This window comes from Anopheles coluzzii, chromosome 3 (genome assembly GCF_943734685.1).
Source record: "Anopheles coluzzii chromosome 3, AcolN3, whole genome shotgun sequence".
Classification (NCBI taxonomy): Eukaryota; Metazoa; Arthropoda; class Insecta; order Diptera; family Culicidae; genus Anopheles; species Anopheles coluzzii.
Genome location: NC_064671.1, coordinates 87,763,493 through 87,788,351, shown reverse-complemented (window position 1 = coordinate 87,788,351; position 24,859 = coordinate 87,763,493). Strand labels below are relative to the sequence as shown.

Below are 24,859 nucleotides of genomic sequence, written 5' to 3'. Positions count from 1 at the left end.
TTCTCAAGACCCTTGTTAATATAAAACATTGAATTAAAAAAGAATGTTAGTAAATGCTACAAACCTACATCTACCCATCATTTTTTGTTTATTTGTAGGAGACACACATACTACATACTAAAGCGAAAGCCAAAACTTCATCACAAAAACACCCCAAAAAAAAGGTTCATCAAACCTCATCAACGGCATGCTGACTCCTGTGCACTAATTGTTAACCAAATTATTCTCTCGCCTCGGCACGACCCCGCCGCTCACCTTTAGCACTACGCACTAATGCACTCGTTAGCGTTCCCATCCGGTGCCTTAGGTACGCCAATCCCCAGGCTGCGGCTAATTATCTGCATTCGATTTGCCAGGCGGCTGACACCGTGCAGCATTCCCACCTCTTCTTATCGCCGGCTCGCAGCTCTCGCGCCCACCGTACCGATGCAAGCTGTCAATTTTGCTGTCAACAAGTTTGGGCCGGCTGCACACCCGAACCGCGAGATAAACGCGATCGGTGTGTCGGTCAGAGGGAAGAGAAGATGTTCTCGCTCACTGATGTTGTCACAGGGGGAAATGGTCACAAACTGTCATCACCCAATGGAGGGAAGCAGGGTGACACTGCTGACACTGCTCCATTATGCTGTGAAGCTTTTTTTTCTGTCACGCCTCAATCCTGCCTAGTTGTGCCATTTCCCATTCCCCCCCCCCCCCCCCACAGTCGCCTTCCAGAGAGGTACAAAAGAGATAATTTCAAAATAGGTAAGAGAGGGAGCGAACGACGGAAAGCGAAATAAACTTTATCGCATACCGCAGCATAAATCATTCATAAAAGTCTAACTTTAACACACAAAGTTGCGGTCGCACTGCTGCACCACCCAGGCCGATGATTCTATTCACGGCGTGCGCGGAGTGGCAGGGAAAAGTGAGGGCAACATTCAAAAAAAAAAGGACGGATGCAAATATATCTCTTTGAGATTGGAAAATAGAATAAAAGTATCGTTTAACAGCTCGGTGCAGTGGCAAAAGGCAAGAAGCGGTATCTTCACGCTGGCAGACAGGGAATGGATTTCTTATTCTCTGAGTTCCTTTGCTCCATTTATTGCCCCCAAACGGAAGTGTTCACCGATGCACCGATGCAGTGGTGGTGGTGATGTGAGTGGGATAGCCGTGGACCGTGTTTGACGTTTCATGGTTCATTAATTTGTGAGCGATGGAGCTTTATGGCGCAGCTCCTTGCTGCTCCGCGGTACTACGACAACCCTAAACGAACGTTATGATTTCTTGCCCATTCTCGCTTCTTTTGAAGGGTTTGGTTGGTGGAGCAACAAAACGAACGCTGTTTGTGTGTGTTTGTGTTTGATGCGCAACTGCTGCTCCCGTTGCGGGCGATGCACGCGATGTTAGTAAGGACAAACAAAAATAAAAAAAAGAAATGGTAACAAAACATTCCGAAAACCGCATTCTTACTTACTCGGGTGCATCAGAAAATGGGGGTACAGCTGTGCAGGGGCTCATTAAAATGAAGGTTCGGAGTTTATTAACTCGTTTTGAAGTATAGAAAAGCAAGTCGTCTTGTTTCGAGAAAAAAAAGTGAAAAAACGCTCCCAAAACGCCACTCAAAATGCAGCTTGAAAATGTAATATGCAGTAAATTTGAAATGCAATTGCTGCAATTCGGCACTGCAGGGTGTGTAATGTCTTGCTGCGGTTACGTTTTTGAAATTTATTCGATGTCTTAAATTTGCTCAATTAAACGTGGAATGATTCGACGTTTTTGCCACTTGGGGGCTTGAAAAAAAAAAAGAACAGAAATGAGTTGTCGATCAGATTGTACAAATGGTGGTAAAGGTGCTGCAGCGGTGCTAATTACTTGTTTTTATGTTTACAGTGCAATCCGCTATCGAAATAAAACTGAAATTTGAAACAGCTCTTTTTGTGTGTGACAGCGCCACACGTCACGGATCAGGTGGAATCGGATCGATCAAGGTGGAGCGGGAAAACAGGAGGACCAAAATTCGGTGGAATTTAATATCTTTCGCTCGCCTGCACCAAAAATATGACCCATTTGTCGTGTTTATCAAGTTTGCTCACGCCAATCATTTAGACATTGTGGAGCTAAAAAAACACACATTCTCAAAAAAAAAAAGAAAAGGCAATGTAATGAGTAGAAGAATAAAAACTAAAGGGGTCAAAGAGGGCATGAAATCGTCCTCCCCTTCCCCTACCCTCCCCCGGCACGTTTAAAATGGATATGGCAGAAGAAAACATAAACTATTGCGCACATTAATTATCATTTATCATTCGCGTTTTGCTCGTGACTGGCGTCGCGCAGCAGAGGGCAGGCAGATGGTGTACGGCTACGGCTCGGGCCGCACGACAGGGCCCCATAATGTGTTTGCGATAACAAAGTAATGGCAAAATTAGAGTGGTTTGAACGAAGAAGCTGAAACGGGTCGATACACATAGAATTTAATAATTTAATTAAAAGCAGAAGTTTTGTGTGTTAAACGTTGTTTTCCACAACAAAACAAACACACAACACTGTAAAATGAGATTCAATAATTTGAGTGGAATGTTGTTTACAATTCAAAAGGCATGATCTTCCTTTTTTTGCCTAAATCAAAAATTAGTTCGAAATGGAAATTCAGTTCACACGAGCCGACCAGCTACCTACCTGCCGAACTGGTCGAATCTTTCTAGCACAAAACTTGTTCCGCATTCGCGGAGTGGCAAAATGGAAAGGACTGACTGGCTGAAGAGATGAAAGAAAGTTGAACGAATTCTTGAAATTCCGCACGAAACTTTCAAACTGATCGTTCATTGATAAAGCAAAAAGCGCGAAAGAACGAGAGAGGGAGAGAGAGTGAGAGAGCCCGTACCAATAGAAAGGGCGAGAGAACAGCCGATCAGGAGATTGCTGAGGATCGAATCTCGAGCGCTGAAGCTTCCAAGCTTCTTGAAGGTGTTATTCGGCCGAAGGAACCAATCTTCTCACTCACCACCAATCTCCCCCCTTGCCCAGCCGGAGCCGCCGGGTTTATGTGTCAAGGCAAGCGGCAAGAACGGGATGCAAATATGTCCCGACAGCATGTCACACACACACATTCCAGTGGCGGTGCTGGCGGCGGGTTGGCCCCGTAAAATCCCGTTAGCAAGCGGCATGATTTCATTCCTCTCGTGTGTTCTATCCTTTCGATTCCAGTTTTTTTTTTGGCCACCTCCGTCGTTTCAGGCTGCCGTGTCGTCGTCATCCCTCCGCTCGCAGAGAGGTTTGGAGAGTTTGCAGCAAAGCCAACAGCAAAAAAAAAACAGCTAACATATCGGCAAAAGATGCTTGGAACTGGGCAGTGCCTCGGGCGAAATTTTAGTTCCGCTTTCGGACACAATGCTCGGGGCGGTAAGCGCTTATCCCTGAACATCGTGTATCGGCCGAACGCATACAAACGCACCTTTGCTGGTCAGTTTGCATTCGTTTTGGTGTAGTAGGGAGGGGTTCACTAAAGGGACACTCAAATGAGGGGAAAAATTGGAGTGAAATTTATCTCATCAGATGAACATTTGAGGCGAATCATTCATGCTTTGCACTTGGTTTAGGTGCTTTTCCTTTTAATTTGGTTTTTGTTTTAATTTTGTTAACTTTTTCCATTTTCTTTAGTCTTGTCGTAAGTTTGACTGCTTGCACAATTTTTGCGTTGAATGTTGTTTTTTTTTATACTTTTACTCTATTGAAGATTGAAGCCATTCGATATGATTGAAGTTATTTTGTCATCCTTTTTTTTCATTAATAATTAATAATAAATTTATTAATAAATTAATTAATAATAATTCTGTTTGCTTATTAAGTTTGTTTGATATTCATTTATATCTGCTTATTTGGTTTTGCATTTTTTCGTGTTATTTTTACTTGTTTTAATTTATTTTGTTTTTGTTGGTATCAAATAAGATTACTATTTGATTGTTTTTCACAAGAAGCTGCAACTACCTGTGCTTTTTTAAAAGTATTATCGTGTTTAGCTTGATTTCGAATAACCAGATTTTTGTGCATTTCTTTGTTATGATTAGTATTGTATTTGTCCTTTCATTAAATAAAAAAAAAATGACTGGGAATGTATTGAAAAAATGTTAAAAATGGTTAATTTCATGATTTTAGTTTTAAATTTATGAATATTTAACGTTTCTCAAGAATTCGTGAAGAGTTTGTATTTTTAAAAATCTTTTCTCGGGATAATTCGATTTTTATTCAAGTTAAACTGTAAAAAAAAACAAACAAAAATGTGTAAAACCTGGGAACAAACCTGAAAGAGTGTAAACTATGTTTTAGAAAATACAATTTTGAGATTAAAAAGTATAGTAATAAACTAAAAATTGTAAAAAAAAACATCATAAAACTATCAAAAAAGAAGTGAGAGAATAAAAACAATTCAATCATACTTTGAACATAAAGCAGGTAATTGCAAGCAGTATAAATACATTACAACTCCCACGTGCCCACGTTCCTTTATCATCAACGTATTGTTATCAAAAATGTTGGTCCGCTGCAAAAGTGTTGCGAATTACGGTCAAGGTCGTGTATTATCGTTATCTAATCGGTTGTTCAGCTCTGTTTCGTTGCATTAGATAGCGGTTAGCAGCTTCTGTCTGCAGCAGTTACAGCTCGTTTTTTTTTGCGGTACACAGCTGTCAGATGATTGTGTAATCTGTCTACCAGTGCTCGAGTGAAGAATTGCTGTATTGTATAACATTGTCTCCATGGTACGGGGTTTATGGTTTTGCGTTTGAAACGTGCAATAGATTTATTCGTTGAATGAATCTTTACATCCAATTGCAATTGTGTTGATTCAAAATAAGGAACATAATTACACCAACAGGGATGTTAAGTGATCATAGCATGTTTAGAATTCATTTACCGTATTCTTACACGTATCCTTTTCGATCTACCCATAACTAAGGGGAATCGGTCTCGCTCGGTTTATACTTTCCCCAGGTATAACGAATTTCCCCTGCCAGCCCCGAGAAAAAGAAACCTTCTCTCTAATAAAGGATTTGCTCCTCTCCCATGAAAGGATCGTTCGGCAACCGGTCGTATTCTCAACCGTAGGGCAGGAAAACTTTGTCTCACGGGGGTTTGCTCCTTTTGCTTCCAGCCGCGAACGGTTCTCTCCGCGTGTCCTCGGACCCGTGTCTGTACATAATGCACGTTTTTGAAATGCTTGAACCGTCGTCCTAGCCAGCCCGCCAGCCAGCGCGCGGACCTCTTACGCAAAAAAAAAGAAGCCGCACCGAATGGAAAGGAGTACGGGGAGAGAGAGAGACTTATTTATCGGCTTGATTTATGGCTTTCCGGTAGCGCGTTTCTCGCCTGGCCATTTTTTGGATTCGGTCGCTCGCTTTCTCGCTCCTCTTCACATCCATTCTCGCTCATAGCTCGGCTACCACGGTTGCTCCTTTTTGCGTGCAGTTTTCGGGCGGTTTTCGCGTGTGTTTCGTTCGTGCGCCCAAACTGTCGGCGCACGCAGTCGCGCCACGTGTTGGCCAGAGCGCACACAGGCGACTGGAGCCCATGGGCCCAACTGCTACCTCACGGCCAAACGGACGAACCGATTCGCAATCGCATTCCATCGGTGAAACGGTACAGTCGCACGCTCTCTCGCACGGGGATTCGGCTAGCGCAGTGTGGCGCGACACTTCACTGCACTTTGGTAGGCTCTGGTCTGGCCTGTTGTGGGCTGTTGTGGTGTGTGTCTGCAGTGTAGTGAAGAATACATTGGAACATTCCTTGATTCTTGTGCGGTGTGACATGCCTTTTGCGATGTTTCAGTGATGTCTTCTAGACAGTTGAGTCCTGTTACCTGATGTTAGGATACTTGAAAGGATCTTGTATGTGTTTAGTATTAGGAGTATCACCGTGAATACATCTCATAGAATTCGCCAGAATCTAACCATTTCCAGTTAATCCAACAAGAAGGTTAGTATTTAACTGTGCCCGTGTGTGCTCTCGCTCGCCACATTACCATTCCCTCGGTGCCGGTTTGTTGCCATGTGTCTGGTGCGCGTGTCTCGCATTAGGAACACGTTTAGTCCTGTCCGCACGAATGCGTGTGCCCTTCGCCCGCTTTCGAGCGTTACGTGTCGCATAGCTTTGCGGCGGTATTCGGTTGCATGAAATTTGAAAATTAAATTTACTTGATCTCCCGGCTTTCGGCGACAGAGCGTGGGTTACGCGGGACGGTAAACACAGCGACACATTCCGGCATGCACGAGAGCTGTCCAAACACGGTCGTGCCAGCTCTTCCAGACTTGCACCGGGCTTAAAGTTACTACATACAGACGCAAACAGACACAGCGAGCGAAACTCGGGGACGGGTTTTGTCTGTTTCATTTCCGCGCGCGATCTAACGATCTTTTTGTCTTGGAATTCATGCCTTTTTTTCTGCTTTTGCTGTACGCTTTCTTTCTGCAGACTATCATCGGGAGCCGCCTGAATCGTCAGATGAACCGCTACGTCGTCGTTGCCCTTTTTTTTTTGAATGTTAGAAGATTACGAAACCGGAGGCAAGATCTAACAAAAACGAAGAAATTTGCACGAGAACGTCGCGAACACTGCAGCACGCAAAATGAACCACCACGAGAGAGGAAGAAGGGGTATAGAGCGCCTGTGTGTGTGTGCGTGTTTCATTACTCTCCCATAATAAGCTGTGCTGCTCCCCTACGCAAATTTTCGTCGGAGCGTCGTCATTGCGTGTGTTTGAAGCTGCCAAACCCTGCCCCGAAACGAAAAACGCACCCCAAAAATTGTTCGAATAGGGGAGAATTAGTGAGAATTCACCAGTGCGTGTGCGTGTGTGTCCATTTTGAGATGGAGAGAGAGGGAGAGAGAGCAGAAATTCGTGAGTGCGCTATACTTCGCGAACGAAACCGAGAGAAGGAGAGAGCTCACACAAGAGGGGTTAAAAAGAAGGATGAAGAGAGCGCGTACGTACCGCGGAATGTATTCTTGAGCGAAAGCGAGAGGCATCGGAGCAACCTGAAGCGAGAGATACAACAGCAAACAAAAAAAAAACAGAAAAAAAACCCGGAAGTACCGCAACCCCCGTTTATGTCAAAAACGCAACCCCCATCGTGGTAGGGGTGAGATCGAGCGCGAGCGTTTCGTGAGAGAAAACTACCGAAAAACCCTCTCCTTCGGCGCGAGAGCGAAACGCGCCTTGGCTCGTGGGGGGATGTTCAGCGTTCAGGGCAACCGATCGGATGCCTCCGGTTTTATTGAAGTTTGAATTTGGGCAGCGTTCGGATCGGGGTAGTACAGCCTCTCGTGCACTGGCTGGCAGCTCGGTCGTGCCTCCGCTGCCTCCCCAGTGTGTATGTGTGTCCGTGTGTGTTCCTGTATGTGTGTATACGTGTGTGCGTGTGTGCACATACACACGGGGTGATGGCGCTTTTGCGTTCGCGGCTGGCCGTCACTTTTCCTTGTGAAGGGATCCTGGACAGTGGTTAGTGCCGCTAGTAGTAGTGCCCGTTTACCGTCGTACAGTGCGCTTTCTCCACCCGGGTCGTGTGGTGGTCCTTTCGCCGTCCGGTTTGGGGTGCAATGTCCTTTCGAATGCTGAACCAACAACATCATCAGCAGCAGCAGCAGTAGCCGTATCCTTAGCAACTATCATAGTTTGCAGTGTTATAAGTGTGAGCTACATGCATCGAAGTTTTGTGGAATCGGATCGAGAACTAGTATTTTAGAAGTAGTTTAGAAGTTTGTGTTTCGAGTGATTTTTTTTATAATGAAACCGGTCGCTAAACTTTCCAGTGTCTGCGGTAATGGATGTGCGTGCTTTTCTTAGTTTGCCATCGTTGAGTGCAGTTTTGAGTTGCAATTTTTCGGCCAGCTGAGTGCATTCGTTTGAGTCGCTTTGTGTTTCATCGGTGTTTGCTTGGTTGGTTTCTGTTTTGCAAGTGTATTGTGGAATTGAAACGATTGACACTTTCTTCAAATCAACACTGCCGATGTTTAGTTGCCGCCGTGTACGCACAAGAGTGCTGCTTGCAGTGCATTTTTTGTTAATTTTCTGTTTGAATACAACGCTGAGTGTTTGCAAGAAAGCTGCTGCTGTTGCTGTTATAAAAGAGGTAAACTATGACATTTGAACTAGTTTTTCTAAATTCTTTAAAAATGTTTTCCAACATCTCAAAGTTTCTAAACCTTCAATGTGTGTTCGTATGGCCGTAAAAGCGTTAGCAATCTATCGCCCGTCCTCACGCCAAGTCTGCCAAGCTGTCCGGCATCTGGTGAGCAACTCACTTAGCAGCAAAAGCAGCCGAGATAAGTGATGTCAATGCTGTCAATCGCGTGTGGGCAACCGTACGTGTGCAATGTTTGACGTCGATGTCAGTCGCGGGAGAAAAAAATAATCCTTCAGTACGATCTTGTTTGTACGCGCAAGAAACAGTCTGGCAGGAAGAATGACTTCATACTATACGATTTCAATACGAAGACAAGTAATAGCAAAAAAGAGGCACATAAGCATGCAAAAATGAGTAATATTTGAGCATGTGTCACTGAGGGTGATAGAAACTTTCCCAAGAAACTTGTTTTGCTCGCAGAACGGTCCAGTTGAATGCTTTCAAATTGAATCAGAGGTAAAATGTCCCTTCATTGCCCACATCTTGATGGGGTTCGCTTTTTATTGCTTCTCTGTCCTAATCGGAGCTTCAATTTCTTAAGAAACTGAATTTCCTCCCGTTGGTGGCTCCCGTCCAGCCATAATGTGTCAATCGAATATATTAGCGTCATCTGTTCGAGCTTTCCGTTCCACTGACCATAACTGACGTTATTGATAGTGTTCAAATCACATACGCACATAGACCCACACACACACACACACACACACACACTCATTCGCCACCGCCGGAAGTAGCAACCATCCTCTGACCACCAACGGCGCACCAACCGACAAAGCGATTCATGTGTGTCTGTTTTTTTTTCGCAATATCGCAATCCCAAACGGAAAGCAAACATTTGTTCTTTGCTTGCCGTACCGCAGACTTCTCTCCCCGATCTTCCTCTGGTAGCGCTGATCTATGCGTTTCCATCCACGAAGTAAGAGGGGTTTCGGTTTCCCTCTGCAGCGTTGGGGTTCCGTTCGTTCATTTCCGGTTCACATTTCCGCTCCCGCGGCCGGGCTGTGCTTTCCCTTTTCTTTTGGCGCAGCGGTTTCAAGTTGCTCGATCCACGGTACCGGGATTTGCCGGGGAACTGGCGGCAGAACGCGCCACATAAAGGGCAAACAAAAGCAAGAAGAAGCATATCAGTGGATGCTTTTTGAACGCGAGACGTCGAGATTGTTGGCAAATTTGGATGGCGCTGAGCGGGGAAGAGTCGCTTTCCGGGTGGCGTTGGGTGGCCTCCAGCAGCAATTGGAATAATCAAACCGATCATGCGTGGCTGCGGGCGAAGGGGGGGGGGGGGGTGAGGGGGGGGGGGAGAAGGAACCAGTAACGAGATCAATAACCCCTAGCAGCAGTGATCAAGGGGAAGGTCTGAAAGAGAAATACTGAGCGGAGAGGGTTCTAAACTTCATGGTTTAAGGAAAAAATCGTACTTCAGATTCAAGCAAGCTATGGTGTGCATCAAAATGTATATGAAGCTGTTCAAATTGATTGAAGAGGATTCTGATTGTTTATATTTCTGATGTATACTCTAACATGTCTTTTTGTGACGATGCTATAAAAAGAGGAAGCGTAACACTGATTTGGACTAATCAGAAGTAATGTTTCTTTGAAGATGTTGTTTCAAAATTGCAAAACATCATTCCAATTTCTATTTCAAGATCTCTTCTTCAGTTACCAGGGTCTTCTTAAGAATGGCGTCCAGGCATCAACATTATAACAATTTGCAAATAAGACAACCTGATAACTTGGGTTTGGGAGTTCTTAGGTGTTATAGGTGACAAAATGCTTTCAGACGTTAATAAACTGTCGTTGAACTCACTGGAGACTGCTCCATTAGGTGAACTTCAAGGGAATCTAAACCTTAGGAAGATATCTTGTCAAAACTAACTTAATGCGATGAACTATTGAAGAAATCAAGGGTTTGAATATAGCCTTGACAGAAGATTAACATATAACTGAGAACTATCACTCAATTATGTAGAATATGACACTTTGGTACCCATAATTCTAATTCAACTTAGAGACTGGATAGATAGTATTAGATCATAGTACAGGAAACTAGAACTCAATTTGCACTCTGGAATAACTCCACTGTTAATGAAAAAGAAGTTTAAGTCCTCACACCATGTCCATAACATGGGTTAACTTATAAGCTGTTACAGGTACTCAAATTATGAGAAACCAGATCCAATAACGTTCTCTTGGAAGCTGTCAAAAATTTGAAGTGTTGATCAAATAATCTTTCTGGAGCGCATCTCCTGTCATAAATCCTTTAAAAAGGGCTTTTTGGGGCCCGTAAAGCGTATCAAAATTGTCCAAAAATTCTAAAGACAAAAGTTCAGAATCGTTCACCAAACACAAACATACACCCAGGCCATTCCAATCCGGCCACGGCTTCGGCTGATGTCATTCGCCGTATGTTCCGCCGCATATCGCCTAATCTAAAGACCGCGCTACCACCGTCGTCCGCGGCCACGGTCGTCGCCGTGCGGGACCGAAAATCGCGAAATAGACAGCCAAAAGGTTATGCGTTACCCCTGACGCACTCTCCGTACACCACGTACCGCCACCCTCCAAGAACCAGAAGGCCCGCCAATGTGTCTTTAAACACACACACATGCGGGCGCGCGCTTACACACACACACACACACGGACTCTTCAACCAGCACAAAGAGCCGAATTGTTGTGGCCCTGCCGTTCAACCCGCGTTCCAAATTTTCCACTCACCCTTGCAAACCACACTGTGCTACCGGCACCACCTCCCCTTCAACTGTCCGACAAGCGCAGAAGCTTAGACAGGCCGGGGGCGCGGCAGGGAAAGGGGTCTAAAACACATACGCGCGCACCGTTTCGCGGTTTGCGTATGTATTTATGCGAATTTTACGCATTCATTCGAGTGGCAGCGGGAGGCGCTGGCAGCCGAAGTGCCCCGTGCAGCAGGTACGGAGGTTTAAGGGAGAGAGAACGAGCGAGCGAATGTGAACGCGCGCGCGCGCGCGCGCTATGAGGCCAGTTCGCGCAAAGTTTAGCGAATGTGACCTTGGCACGAAGGAAGTTTCTAGTTCTTTGCAACACTTTGCCCTGCCGGTGGACTGCCTGGCGTTTGTTGCGCGCCACCCTTCTTTTCGGCAACATCTTCTGGGCTGGACCCTGAATCCGTCCCGCTTCCAAGCCGCCAACGTGTTGTTTTTTTTGTCTTGCGAGCGCTCACGCTTCTGAAGCTTCCATTTGCGAATTGTGGTCTTTAAAAGCGGTAGAAGCAAAACAAAAAAAAATCAGCAACCAACAGAACAGAACACACACACACACTCACAGATGGACGCACAAAATTTGGCAATCTTTTTTTTTTTACTTGGTTTGCACCCCACTCACTATCTTTCGTGTCGCTTCGTCTTGGTTGTTTCGGTTTACTCGGCTTCTTTGCTTATTCGGACCACCGTTGTCCCCCTTTTTTGTGGCGGTAGTACACACACACAAGGGTTAGATTGTGCTCGCCCGTTCTGCTGTAACCAAATAGCACTGATTCTTCCACTCTCAGCTTCCGTCGTAGTAGCGCTGCCTCCTAACGCTTCATCCCTTCCTCTAAGCATCTGAAGAATGGCCCCCAAAACTGATGGTGGGTTGGTCATGGCTCTATCTATTGCGTGTCTTAGTTTTAGGAGTATTGCGCATGTTTGAAGAACAAGTCAGTTGGGGCGATGGTAGTGACGGCTTGCGCCGTATGGTAAAGTTTCGTGGTGCTGTAATTTTTGGAGAAAATTTCAAAATTCATCGAATCGTTCAAGCTTTTAATAACACTGGTACAATGGATTAATGCACAATATCTCCAGGAAAGTAGTAGCAGAGTTTGTTTGATAAGCAATTAAGACATTACAGCCTTCAGAATAGACACAATCAAGACACTTTTCAAGACAATCAAGTCAAACTTGCAACTAGATGTCTCATCTTCAAGGAATCACAAGTGCCATTAGCAATCTAATGAATGCCACTTGCGTCATTAATCGGGCTTTGGTTGGCAGTGGTTCGTTAGCGTCCTGATAATCCTGGACATAATCCGCTGTAAATGCTAAGGATCAAAACTCAAACGTGTCTCGCAGGTCATTCAATAATTAAGTGATAGATGCCGCCGTCCTCCCGGAATGCTAGTAAATATTCATCAATTCGGACAGACTTCTGAGAAGCTTCAACTGTCCAATATCATTAACCTCAAACAGGAGTAAAATGTTTGCAAAAACACATCCCCCCCCCCCAGCATTATTCCAATTTTGATGAGCTCTAAAGACATGCTAAATGACAGGGGAGGGGACGTGGGCAGGTTGAATATTTAATGTATTTAGCTAGGCATCACTCCGACACACTTTTGAAATGTCGTGAAGAATCAAACGAAAAGTCCTGGGAAAAGTTACGAGAATTTGCTGTGTAGCCTGTCCCAAATACGGGGTGGCGGCATTTCAGGACCGAAATGAAGATCCTTTCATCCTTGATTTGGGAAGCTTTTTCACACGACACATTCGACGACACATACGTAATGCGGATGAATTTCCCAATTGCCAAATAGCGCGCTAGGAGGACGACTTTGATAAAGGACGAGATAAATGGAAATTAGCATACAGTGGTGCGTGTTTACCTATTTTTGGAACCGTTTTGCCTATCCTGGTGGGGAATGGGAAAAGCCAGATAGATGAAAGCCGACCGTGCAGATTAAGATTGAAAGTTCATCATCGCGCCCTTCCAGATTTTAGGTCGTAACAAAGACACACTGACAAGGAATGATCTCGTCTGTATTTTAACCTTCAACAAGCGTAATAATGCTCTTGATTTTTTTATTAAAACCCGTAAGAAAATGTGTGTAGGAGTATGTTCTTTGAAAACGTAAAGCTTTGCAGAGCCCTTTTTTTAGCAGTGCTAAGCCACTTCAGTTTCTTCAGTCACGCGTAAGAAGAAGTTTCCAGCCATGAGTGAAAGTTCCGGGTTTTATTTTACATCAGGGACCAAAGCACGACTGATGTTGAGCAGGTCGTACAAATTAAATCTAACGAGTGTGCTCGATTATGGCACAAGAAGGTAAAGAAACGAAACTTCCACGAGGCTTTTTTTTTGCACGATGATCGCAAGGCACGATGATGATACGCCTATCGAGCTGGCGTTGGAGTGTGCACGGCCCCATCAGTGAGAATGTTACAAGATTGCCCCGTACTGCGGTGCTCCTTCCACTTCCTTCCAGGCATTATGCGACGATGATAATCGTAATGGAAACGTTAGCAGTGAAAAGTGGCAGCTAGCAGTGGTGGCAAGCAAGCAAGAACGTCTCGAGAGCTGTTGAGCTTGAAAATGAAAATGAAAATGAAAGCTCCATAACAAACTCGCCGAACTTCGCCCGTCAGCCGTGGTCGCTATCTGTACTCTCACTTGCAGTGCTTTTTTGTTGTTGCTGTTGTTGGGCCCGTGTCTTTGTTGTAACTTCCTCTGAATACTGTCGTTTCTCGTTATCTCGGTCTCCATTTTGCTAGGTGCTTTAATAAAAAGCATACAGTCTTCATCGGCTTGCCACGGGGAAGCGTAAAGTGTACTTGCGCTAGTTGTGCTTTATTTATTTTTTTTTTTTGTTGCGTTATTTTTATGTCTTTCCACCTCTGTGTGCTGTCGGACAACGCTCCCAAGAGGCGAATGGCTGCATAGCAATATTAATTTAGTCACACCGGTGACCAAAAATGGTGTAATTTTACCCTGACAGTGGAGAAACACAGCGCATTTTGAAACAGTTTTTTCTTACCTTAGAATTTGCCTCTGTATGTTTGGAATATGATCGTTCAGTCAGCCCAACGGTAGGTGACCTGAAGGGGAGCTGATATTTAAAAATGGAATTCTGAGTGTATATTTTCTCCTCCTAGTAGGATGACAGGTGGGCGGCTTGTTTGTTTCTCGGTGCGCGCATGTATTGGAAAGTTTCCACCGAACGGTTCTCGCCTCTGTTGATTTTATCCACGTGCCCTGTGTGGAGGAGGTGGTCCGATCGTTAGAAGACAAACTCTCCCCTTCCTTTCTTGTCTGCCCAGTCCACCCCAGTTCCCAGGCCCTGGCTTTGGGAATGTTTGGTCACATGTTTCATGCCTATTTTCCTTTCATCTGCTCCACATCCACCTGCCTTTTCTTATACAACTGCTACAGAAGCTCAGTTCGAACACGGTTGCAAGTCTACGATGCGGTACAAAGCTAAAGTTTTCCTGACCGAGGCCGAGTGTAGTAACAAATAATAGTTTTAGACGGTCTTTCCAGTCACTTTCCTCCCTCCGTTCAACATAAAACGGCCGAAAGTGCCATTTTCGGCTGTTCGGCATGAGCATGAACATCATAATCATGATGCGGAGTGTTGTAGCGCGTTTGAAGCTTTCGCTCGATAATAGCCTTGGTTGGTAGTCCTGTGTTCCTGTGTTTGGTAGCAGTTTTCTGCAGTTTTTTTGCTCTGTTTTGTTTGCTGCCAACCTGTTCTGCATTATGGCGCGCTGTGGCTGATGGCGTGTACAGAACGAACTTTCCGCCTTTTTGATCAGGTGAGATGATGCAGAGGGGACACGGCAGTTAATGTCAAAAATACTACGGGAAAGGGCGAGAGAGGGAGAGAGAGAGGGTCGAGGACTCAAACGGTATATACGCAAACGATGAACTTTTGCCAACTGGCTGGCACCCCTGAATCAGACAGAAGCCGTTGTGGTGGTGGAGCCGTTGTGACAATGGCAGCCAGCAGAGGAGTCGTCCAGCCATTTGCTCAAAATTACTTTACGGAATGTCTGTGTGTGTGTATGCTGCATTTTCTGGGCCAAAAGTTTTGTGCAAAATTATTAGCCATGCTCTTTCCCACACACGCACACACCCCCGAAACAGCTGCGGGGAGAAAGGATATGGCATGACTTGTCTACCTGACTATCTACTCCATTGCTGGCAGAAACCCACGAACCTACGGACGGCTCGAAAGTTTTTGGAGCAACTTTTGTGGTTTCAGCCCCCCCCCATCAAAATAAAAAAAAAACTAGAATACGACCACCAAACAAGCCAAAGGGCGGAACGTGTACGGATTTACAAACTTTAAAACCCATCCTCGTGGCGTGCTTGCTGTTATTCTACTGCCAGCCTATGATAAGCAGGACATCTTTATTTTCTACACCAATGGATTCAATTGCCAATGGCCCCTGCCAGCTCTGCACTGAACACCGATCACCTGGGATGTAGTCAAATTCGTTGCCGCACGCGAATGTCTTGGGGAGTATTCGTGTAATGTCAGTTGAATGACATAAAACACAGAAAATTCTATCCACCACGACATGACAGTGGGTTGAGCAAAAAACAAAACAAAAAATCGTTTCTCCCGAGTGCAGGAACTACGATGGAACTTCCTATTGTTTGCTGCAGAGTTAATATCTGTTTTGCAATAATGTAGCTATTTATAAATAGAAAGCGATGGAGGTGGCGTAGCGCATTAGTGCATTGCGGTATTCTTCCGATTGAGAAAGGTTCAATTTGCAACTGCTAAGGGTTCATTGCAGCTTTTTATCGGCATTATTGATGGATATTAGCGAGGAGGAACAACCTGTTCAAAATCAATTACCAGTTCAATGACATTATTCAATAAGCTGCAAAAGTAACACGGTTGAGATAAAACCTTCCATTGTTGCTCTTATAAAAGATGATGGACGATGATTTAGTTACAGTTTTATTCATTTTCGTTCGAAGAATGGCATTCTTTGGCGTTTAAGAGCTTTAAAATAGAAAGTAGAAAGCAAGAAAATAACATTTTGTCTATTTTTCATTATTCATTTCTCGTCATAAACCCACAAGCTCGCTGTTTTCCGGTGTACTGAAAGGAAATGCACAAACACATACACACACAAATGAAGGAAACACCCTTGAGGAACGAATTTCACCGGCGATATTAACCGTAAACGGAACGAGAACGATCATCAACCCCGCCTCCTCCCTCATTTCCCAACGGGCCATCAGAACGACTGTATGACTGATGATGATGATGATGATGTGAATGACTTCGCGGTAGTGTTCCGAACAAAAACCACTCCTTGCACCTCCTGTTGTGGTAAATACTTGACGGCCGGGACGGCTCGCGGGCGGGACAGGCCGGGAAGGATTGTGGAAGGAAATTGTTTGCGCGTCTCGAGGGCAAAGGAAAATATATGCCATTTGATTGAGTGATGATAGGCGACGAATGAGCTTCCCGCGAGCGCGAGTTTTTGATGTCAAAATGACGAATTTTCGTAGCAGCAAAAGGAGCAATAATCATGTAGCCGGTTGTGAACCGCCACCACTCCCAGCGTGATGGCGTTACCGCCGTTACCTCCGTACTACCCAAAGAGGGTTCGTTAAAAGTCATACAGTGAAAATATTTATCTGCGGCTCGGCATTGGGTGAGCCGGGCATATGTTATTTTTGAAAGCAGCGAGCATGCGGTCCTGGTGGATGCGTGGTGCGTGGAATGTTATGCGAAAACCAGCGCTTGATGTTGGTTGAGCGTGAGAAATTTGCAATAGTCATGCCAGCTGAAAAGAGCGGGTTCGTCGTTTAATGTTTTTTCAATGCAAAAAATAGATATTGAAAATCAAGTGGTTTCGCTCGGTGCGTGTGCTTTGTAGGCAAGCATTTGTGCTAAACGAGCGATCAGATGGTATTGATTTTAAAGTGGACAACGCTACGCATCATAAATGTATAACTTCGATGCAATGTAATACTAAAACGATATCGTTCGTCGAGATAAATCGAAAAGTACAGCTAGAACCATAATTATGTGTGTAGACAGTAATTTTAAAGTTTAAATGGATTAAATGTTAGTATAACTCGTTTGAAATTAAACGTTTTTACATATTTTTTCATGTATTTAAAATTATTATTAAACAACTTGTAGGACAAAAAAACGAATCATGTAGTTATTGCTCGCACTGTATTTTTGTTTACAAAGAAGATTTAAAAGCTGCAACGAATGTAAAGCTTGAAACCTTTTCAACCAATCCAAATGACTCATATGGTTACTCTAGTGTAAAGAATAACAAGGAAACATTATTAGTTGTTTGTCTGTTGTGCTACATGAAAATAACATAAATAGCCAAAAATACACAGACTGATATTTCCATGTTTAAATGTGAAAGGGGTATTTTTGTTAAATTATTCACAGAGACGCTCACACGCCGCCGTCCACAAAACTCAGAAATAAAACATCAGAATTAACATCTTGCACCGCCTTCCCATAGCAACCTGGGTACAAACCTGCCTAGGTCAACCAAATTTCTGCTTGAGCTCTAATCGCCGTCTGCTTATGTCTGCCCAACCCATCCCAATTTCCTTACTGCCTATCTTGATGTAGATTCAGTGACCGTTACGCCCGATATTGCAAAAAACAACGCCCCAAAAAACAACCATAAACAGTATAAATCCCCCTTCTGTTTCCTCTCTAATCACACCAACGACAACGGCAACGACCCTAGGACCCGGCGGAGACCCGGTGTCTTCTGCTGCTGTTGCCCAGGGTCATAAAGTGTGTTCGAAATGTGAGCCAATTAAGTTCAGCAGCCAATTTGACCGATCGCTCCGACGGAGGACGGATCGGATCGGAATTGGAAAATAGCTGAGGTAAGAACCCATACCGCCACCACCTCATCAGCGCACGCAGGTGCACGCATTATAAGGTAGGACGCTAGACCGTGGTGTGCGTATGATTGACCGGCGGGGGAGCGAATGGAGGTTAGGTTCGTTTGCCGGTGGGTTTGCGCCGGTCGTCCAAAAGTTTACGCACGACTTGCGCTTGCGACCAACGCAGCCAGCAACCAAAACTATGGTCACTAGGGGGGGTTTTTTGTTTAGGAAAACTTCCACCAAAATCTACCACCCTGCTCTCCGCTGTTGGGAAATCACTGGCCCGTTAACAATAACAGGTTGTTTAGTGGTTAGTGGAAGCGTGGCAATTAATTTATGATCAGTTATACGGATTAATTCCACCCGGCGGGGTAGGGAACGGGTTGGTGTATTAGGTTTGTGGCGCGACCCACACCCAGCCGGCCCAACAACAGAGCGCGCTCCAAAACCAATCAAAAGTTTGGCGAAAAATGCGAATGATAGGTTCGAATTTTCATTAAAACAATTAAAGTTTCGCTGCGTTTGATTGCACATGGCTGGCGCGTGGTGGACGGTGGGTTGGACAGCGGCGAAAATAAACTGTGTACCAGTACTAAACAAAACATGTGCCAATTTCCCACACACACGCCACATTCTCTCTCTCTCTCTTTCACTGTATCTACCCCACCACCTTCCCCTTTCACACCACCCCTTTGGCGCTCCGAAGGGGATAAAGTTGTGTAAAACTTCCCGCAAACTGAACCGTTACCGATTCCAGCAGCGAAAAACAGACGTGTTCACATGGCTTTTTAATTAACACTTTCCGCGCGGATGATTGTTTCTGCTGCTGCTGGCAAGTGTTGTTGATTTGTGGCGTGTGTGTAGGATGGTTCCGTGCGTTTTGCAGCTACCCCAGCGTTTTGTCCGGTGGTTGGTGGTTCGGGGTGTGCTCCGGATGCGATGAAGTTTCTATTGCACCCGGTCGCGCGCTTCCGAAATTATAACAAAAAAACCCTTTTTTTTCGGTGAACAAATTGGCAAACCGGGCAAGTACTGAGCCGGGTGGTGTTTGGTGAAGCGCACATTTATAGTGTTGTGGTGGAGGGAAGCGCAATTTGGAGGGTTGGCACCCCGATTATTGCCCGAGCGCAGCAACACTTGAGCCAAACCGCAAATATAAACTCCGAGGCTCCAATTAGACGCCAACGTAATGCTGATTAACTGGTTAAGCCTCACTGGCCATTGGGCCAGAAATGGGCGAGCGAACGAGTGGGCCCGCGCCGGGTATTGTTATCACATGGGGCCGATATTCGGCGGTCATCTGGTAGCTCGAATTTTTTAACCCGAATCGTTTCGCGACCGACCCCTCTCCGCTACAATGGTGCAATGAATTTTATGGCCCAGACTCGGGTAGCCGGCCGGCGACCTGCCCCGGAGGGGTTTTGGCTGTTGGAAGTGGCAATCGTTGGACCGTATCGTGGAGCTTCTTTCTTTCTACATACCCCGAACACCACCAGCCCGTTGTGCTTTTATGGGTTGTGCTTCTTGGTCGACCTTAGCGGACCTCGGTAGCCAAGTGTTATCCGATCGTGGTGTAATGTCTCGTAAATAAGCCTGATCGGGATAGTATAGTCCGCACGGTCGTCCCGCACAAAGCCCTAACGAGCCCGTTTGTGCCCGATAGAGGGAGAGGTGCTGTTTGGCGGAAAGTTGCTTTGTGAAGTCAAAGGGCCTACAGTAAGGTAGGAAAAGCTATTTTGAAAAGAAAAGCCAATTACTAAGCTTAGCAGTAGTGTTTATTTCTTTGAATAAATAGTAGCTTTTTGTCTCGAGGACGTTTTATTGAAAGAACGAACTGTGTGTTTGGATGGTTTTTTCGTCCGTTTTGCGAAATTTTTGTTACTGCACGAGAAGTTTATCGCAACGAAAATGGTAGTAATTTGATACTGAAACCCGAACAAATACTTCTTTCCATAAGAGAAGTGCTAAACGCTACGGATGTGTTATAAAAGGATTGTGTCTGACCCAACCTCGCAAAGGTTATTTATTAAGGGAAATTAATCTTATGTTTTTAGTCGGGTTTAAGAAAAAAATCAGACTTTGGAAATTTCAACGTTTTTCTCCTGACCAACAGTCATCTGACGGTTTGTGCATATTATAACAATGGGCCCATTTCCTTTTTAAGATCGTAGGCCTGTCAGCTATTTGCATTGTATAGCAGTTTTCGAGCAGTTATCAAAGTAGGTATAATATATAGGTGGGCTTATCCCAAGGTGTATGCATTTAGAAGATTGATTTGAATCACCTCTGCTGGGCGACATTTTGGGAGACATCTGTCAATCCCTGCATACAAATTTCCAAAGTGAATGTTGACTAGGTGGTCTCAGAGCATGTTTATTATAACCAAATTTGAACGTCACTTTTTGACTGGACGGGTAAAAGCTTTTGGTCTAACAGGCTTTCTGGTAACTTGACGGATACACAATACTCTCTTAAAATCTTCATTTTATACACTAAAACTTCTTCAAACGCGTGGAAAATACCGCTAATTGTAAGTTAAATCAAATCAGAACGACTTAATCTCCATTTTTGTTTCGATTCAATATCTTCAATGAGGAGACTAATGTTTGCTGCGTATGTGCTGTCAAATGGCGCTTTTTTCGATTCTGTAAATAGTTGTCAAACTATATGGGACGAGACTACCTGCTCTACATACACTTTGATTCTAGATTCCACCACCAGATCTCTTTAACGCACCTGGTGGTGAATAAAAAAACGACCTTGTTTTGACATTTCTTCGAGCAGGTACTCGTATCCAATTCTAGCTTTGAGGCTGAAATAATCTAGGCTGAAAATTGCAGGCTAGTTTTGTGTGTCGATTTGTATGGAGCGTTGACATGATTTCAGCCCCCAACTGTCAAACTCCGTGTAAACAAGCTGGCTAGCATCGTGAAAGGCCCCATTATTACAAAACGATATACATTTGCGTAGGCCTTTGGTTTGATTTGCAAAAATTTGAATCTGATGATAATGATTATTGCTATTTTAACAGTCCATTCAATAGTGTTTTTTCACAAGTTCATTAAAATGGCTGCATTAACTGTATATAATGAATATGTTGAGAATCTAATTCAATATCTAGCTACCCTGAAAAACAAACACGCTTTTACCAATCTAACCGATCACTACTATTATTTGTCTCTTTATTCTTCCAGATGCTAGTAATTCGCTTTCCCCATCGGCCAACCCAACCGCACCAGGCTCCCGATTAGAAACGTCCTCTAGGTAAGTGTGTGTTCCCGTTAAGCGTATGTGTGTGAAGAAAGCAAATATTATCGATTTGAAACAGTTCCCCATGCTCTCATGCTGCACGAGCACTTGCAGCTGTCTGTTTGCCCATTTTTCACCTCACAACTGGCCGTAAATCAAAATCTACCATTTCCACCGTACTTGCAACATGCTACCATTCCCAAACCACCATCCGGTAATGGTGTACTTACAGGGAAAGGTGGGCTCTATCGATACACTGCACCCCACCCACCGTGCCTACCATCAATATTTGATGGCACATTTCACGCTCATCGTTTGTTTTACTTGCTCCCTTCCCATCCGTGGCCATGTGTTGTTGTTAACCCATCGGCCCAAAAGTTTGAGCGTTAGTGTATCTGTTCCGATCGCGAATGCGTGACGTCTTGTTTTTAACACTCCTCCTCGCCTATGCGAGAAGATGCGTTTGCCCTATCGATGAAGCGGCCATCAATGGTGGTGGTGGTAGGGGGGGAGCGGCGTTTCTGTGTTTGATGATACTACTTTCACCCCGAGGAAAGAGCGTGCTTCTTTCGATAATGCGCCATAAAACGCATAAAAGCCACTTGGTTCTGATTTTATTATTTCATCCCGGCCGAAACTACCGACTGTGTCGGAAGTGGCAAAGTAACATGTTGGGTGTGTGTGAGAGAGTTTTTCCTCCTCTCTCTTTACTCTTGGATGGTGTTGCAGTTTTATGCCTTCGGGTAAGACACTTGGGGCTTGGTTTTAGTTTTTGCAACCACCAAAAAAACAACAACCTGCGATCCGTCTGCAACATCGTACCAAGTGCGTCCGTCCGGTAAATGCGTCCCGTAAAAATTCGTAGGCCGATAGAAGTTAAAGGACGCCCAAAGGTAGCCAAAGGTACATGAGGCGTTCGCCCGACCATAAAAAGGAAAAGACAAAAAAAAAGCAAAGCAAAATTCCGATCGCTGGTAAAAGTTTGCCGTAAAAAAACACACAGCACCCGCCCGCTCCGAACCGCACTGATTGGAAATCTCATACCAAGGGGTTTTTGCGTGTGCCTTCGGGAATGTCTAGCCTTTCAAAGCCGCCGTCGTTCACTGCTCCCAAAAGCTCCGTGCCGCCCTGATGTGCCGGATGTGTAGTGGGTGAAAATGGCGTCCGGAAATGGGCATTTTGTGCTCCTGCTGGGAGGGGTGGTTCGAGTCCAAATTCGATCCTTATTGAAGCCATCCAGCCTGCCAGTCAATCGCCAGCATTGGAGGTTGTGTTGTGTTCCTTTTTCTTTCTTTCTTTCTTTTTTGTTTGCCGTTATGTTGCCGTTACACTCTTTTGATAGCGAACGGTGCCAGGGAGGGAAGACTACGAGCAGCGACGAGCGACGACTTAGCAACCTTAGAAGGCTGCTTTTGCCGTCGATCCTTTCGCGTGCCTACCCGCCTAACTCAGACCGTGTCGCGAGCGGTACCATATTTTCCACATTTCTCCATGCGGAAAGAGTAGCTGTGTTTGTGTGAGCGTGTGTGTATGAGTGCTGGTCCGGATGGTTCCTGCTATGTTTTTGCTAAAGGGTTTTTTCGCCCGAAAGCTCGCCGTCCTCTTTTTTTCTTTGTCTGCTGCTGCATAATGCTGATGGTTTTGTGGTGGAACGCGAAGCAAACGACCGTTTTCCGTCCATTCCATCGGTACCCGGTGCCGACCAGGCAGACAAGCGAATGGGAAGCGAACGGGAAAAAAAGGGAGGGAGGAAAATCACCACAATCAATGGTGGGGAAATGGCCTAACAAAAAAAAAGAGAGATGCAGAGAAAAAGCGATAGGAAGGAGATTATTTCTGGGGCGTGATGATGAGAGGCTTCCGGTTGTGTGTGTGTATGTGCTTGTGTGTGGGGCGATGGGCCGGAAGGAAGCAAACACATCGGGACTAAAGCGAGCGCCCAATTGTGGACGTAGAGTTGTGTGCGTTCGTTTCGTTGGAAAAGCCCACAATTTTCCCACAATCATCCCGAGCGCGTTATCCTTTCCACCCCCACAGCCAGCGCAAGAATGTATTGGAGAAGCATAGGAAAAGGGGAATGGACGAGACGCGATGAAGAAGCGATGCTCTCCGACTGTTTCCCCTGCCCTGCCTTTTTTCCATTGGAATTCGCTTTTCATCCTCACACACGGAGCGCGGAGATTCCATTCATGATGGCGCGCAAAACCGAAAGGTGCGGAGGGGGGATGGGCAGGCTTTCGGTCGAACAATAACAGTATCCCATAACCGGAATCGAATCGTTACATTTCAATAGACAGCAACAATTTTTCTTTCGGCCGTTGTCGCTACTGCGGACTCCACAGAGACTCCAACCGGCTCTACCCCAGAAAGGTTCTACCGAAATCGCCTGCCAGCGCGTGGGAGTACATTTGTCGCAAGGGAGGGGAACAGGGGGAAGAACCACCATGCCTGAAGACCGATCGAGCGAACAACTGAACCTTTTCCGTCTTGGAGCAGCGATTTTCTGTTTGGCGCAGCAGTTTTTCGCCTGCCTCTTCTGCCTCTTTTGTTTTGCTGTGCGCTTGGGCTATGTCCTAAGTCCATTTCACAACCGTCGCGCTGAAGTGGCCACACGATTTCGTTCGCTTTATTGATTCAATTCACCACATCAGATCGGGAAATCTCTGACAGCATCGTGAGAGGCGGACATCACAACACCGGTACGATACCATCATCCCAGGCCTGCACACACCGACACACGAACAGCGCTATTCTTGCATGGCGCGACGCTGGCCCCACGGTCCTTCGATCGTATTTATTTTATTTTATTTCCTACGATTGTCGAGCAAATTTCGAAGAAGATTGCATCAAATTAGCCGAATCGAGTAGCAGACGCCTCCTTCCGGGCGAAGCTTTTGTTGGTTGATTGTTCTCCCGCAGCAGTGGGTGGCGTGGGGTTCGGCATGACGTAGGCATCCTCCGAGGGCAAGGGCGCTTAGTAATTGTTTATTTATTGCAATTGACAATGTCTTCGTTTGTGTGTGGAAGTTTTTTTTAGGCTCTAGGCACTGTGTGCGTTTGTTTTGTTTGATTCTGGATCTATGTGTGTGTGTTGGTAAAGCTTGCTCATAAAGTAAACAATCGTTTATTTGTCGTCTGGAATAGCTCTGTACATTGTATTGACAACTTCCTACGCACTGCAAATAAGCGATACCGTGGTAGTTTCGTTAGGCGTATGGAAAGGAAATATTTTTATTCTACCCTTATCGAAACAGACATATCGATGATGGGATCTTGAAAGTAATCGTTTCCAATTGGTTGCCATCTGAGTGGCTGGTAGTTCTGGAATTAGAATCCCTGGGCTTAAAATGTCTGTAGGAATTAAAGGCTTTAGTCAATTTTTGATTAATTAAGGCATCTTTTCTTCCTTTGGATTCATTTCCACGCGGTGTTTTTTCTTTGCATCTATTCTGATGCTCATGGGATGGTTCATCATAGTCCCTCTTTGCATGGATTTGTATTAATGAGTTTAATCAATTTTAAGTCTCCAAGTTGTAATACATAGTGAGTTATCTTAAGCCAGTCTGGCACAGGCAAGCCTTGACCGACAACGGTTGTTGTGCCAAAGGACAAGAAGCAAGCTCCAAAATTTCATAAAATTCATTACAGTTTGCCTAGAACATGTGACAATTTGCCAGTAAATTATCGTTTCTACATATCCATGTCGAAATAATAATCTTCTATTGTATTAGTGTACCATCAATGAATTTCATCTGACATCATTAAAGCCTTTTACTTAGTTAGTATATAAGGTAACTTTGTGTCCAGGATTTGATCAGCTGCATGCTATA

General features: G+C 45.0%; 1 long non-coding RNA gene across 1 annotated transcript in view; it reads left to right on the top strand.

Moving 5' to 3' along the window:
* Positions 1-4,471: 4,471 nt before the first annotated feature.
* Positions 4,472-24,859, top strand: part of LOC120958339 (uncharacterized) — a 62,360-nt gene continuing 41,972 nt past the window's right edge. The window contains exons 1-2 of the long non-coding RNA XR_007452670.1: positions 4,472-8,105; positions 20,975-21,044. This is a non-coding gene — a long non-coding RNA (uncharacterized LOC120958339). The remainder of the gene's footprint in view (positions 8,106-20,974; positions 21,045-24,859) is intronic.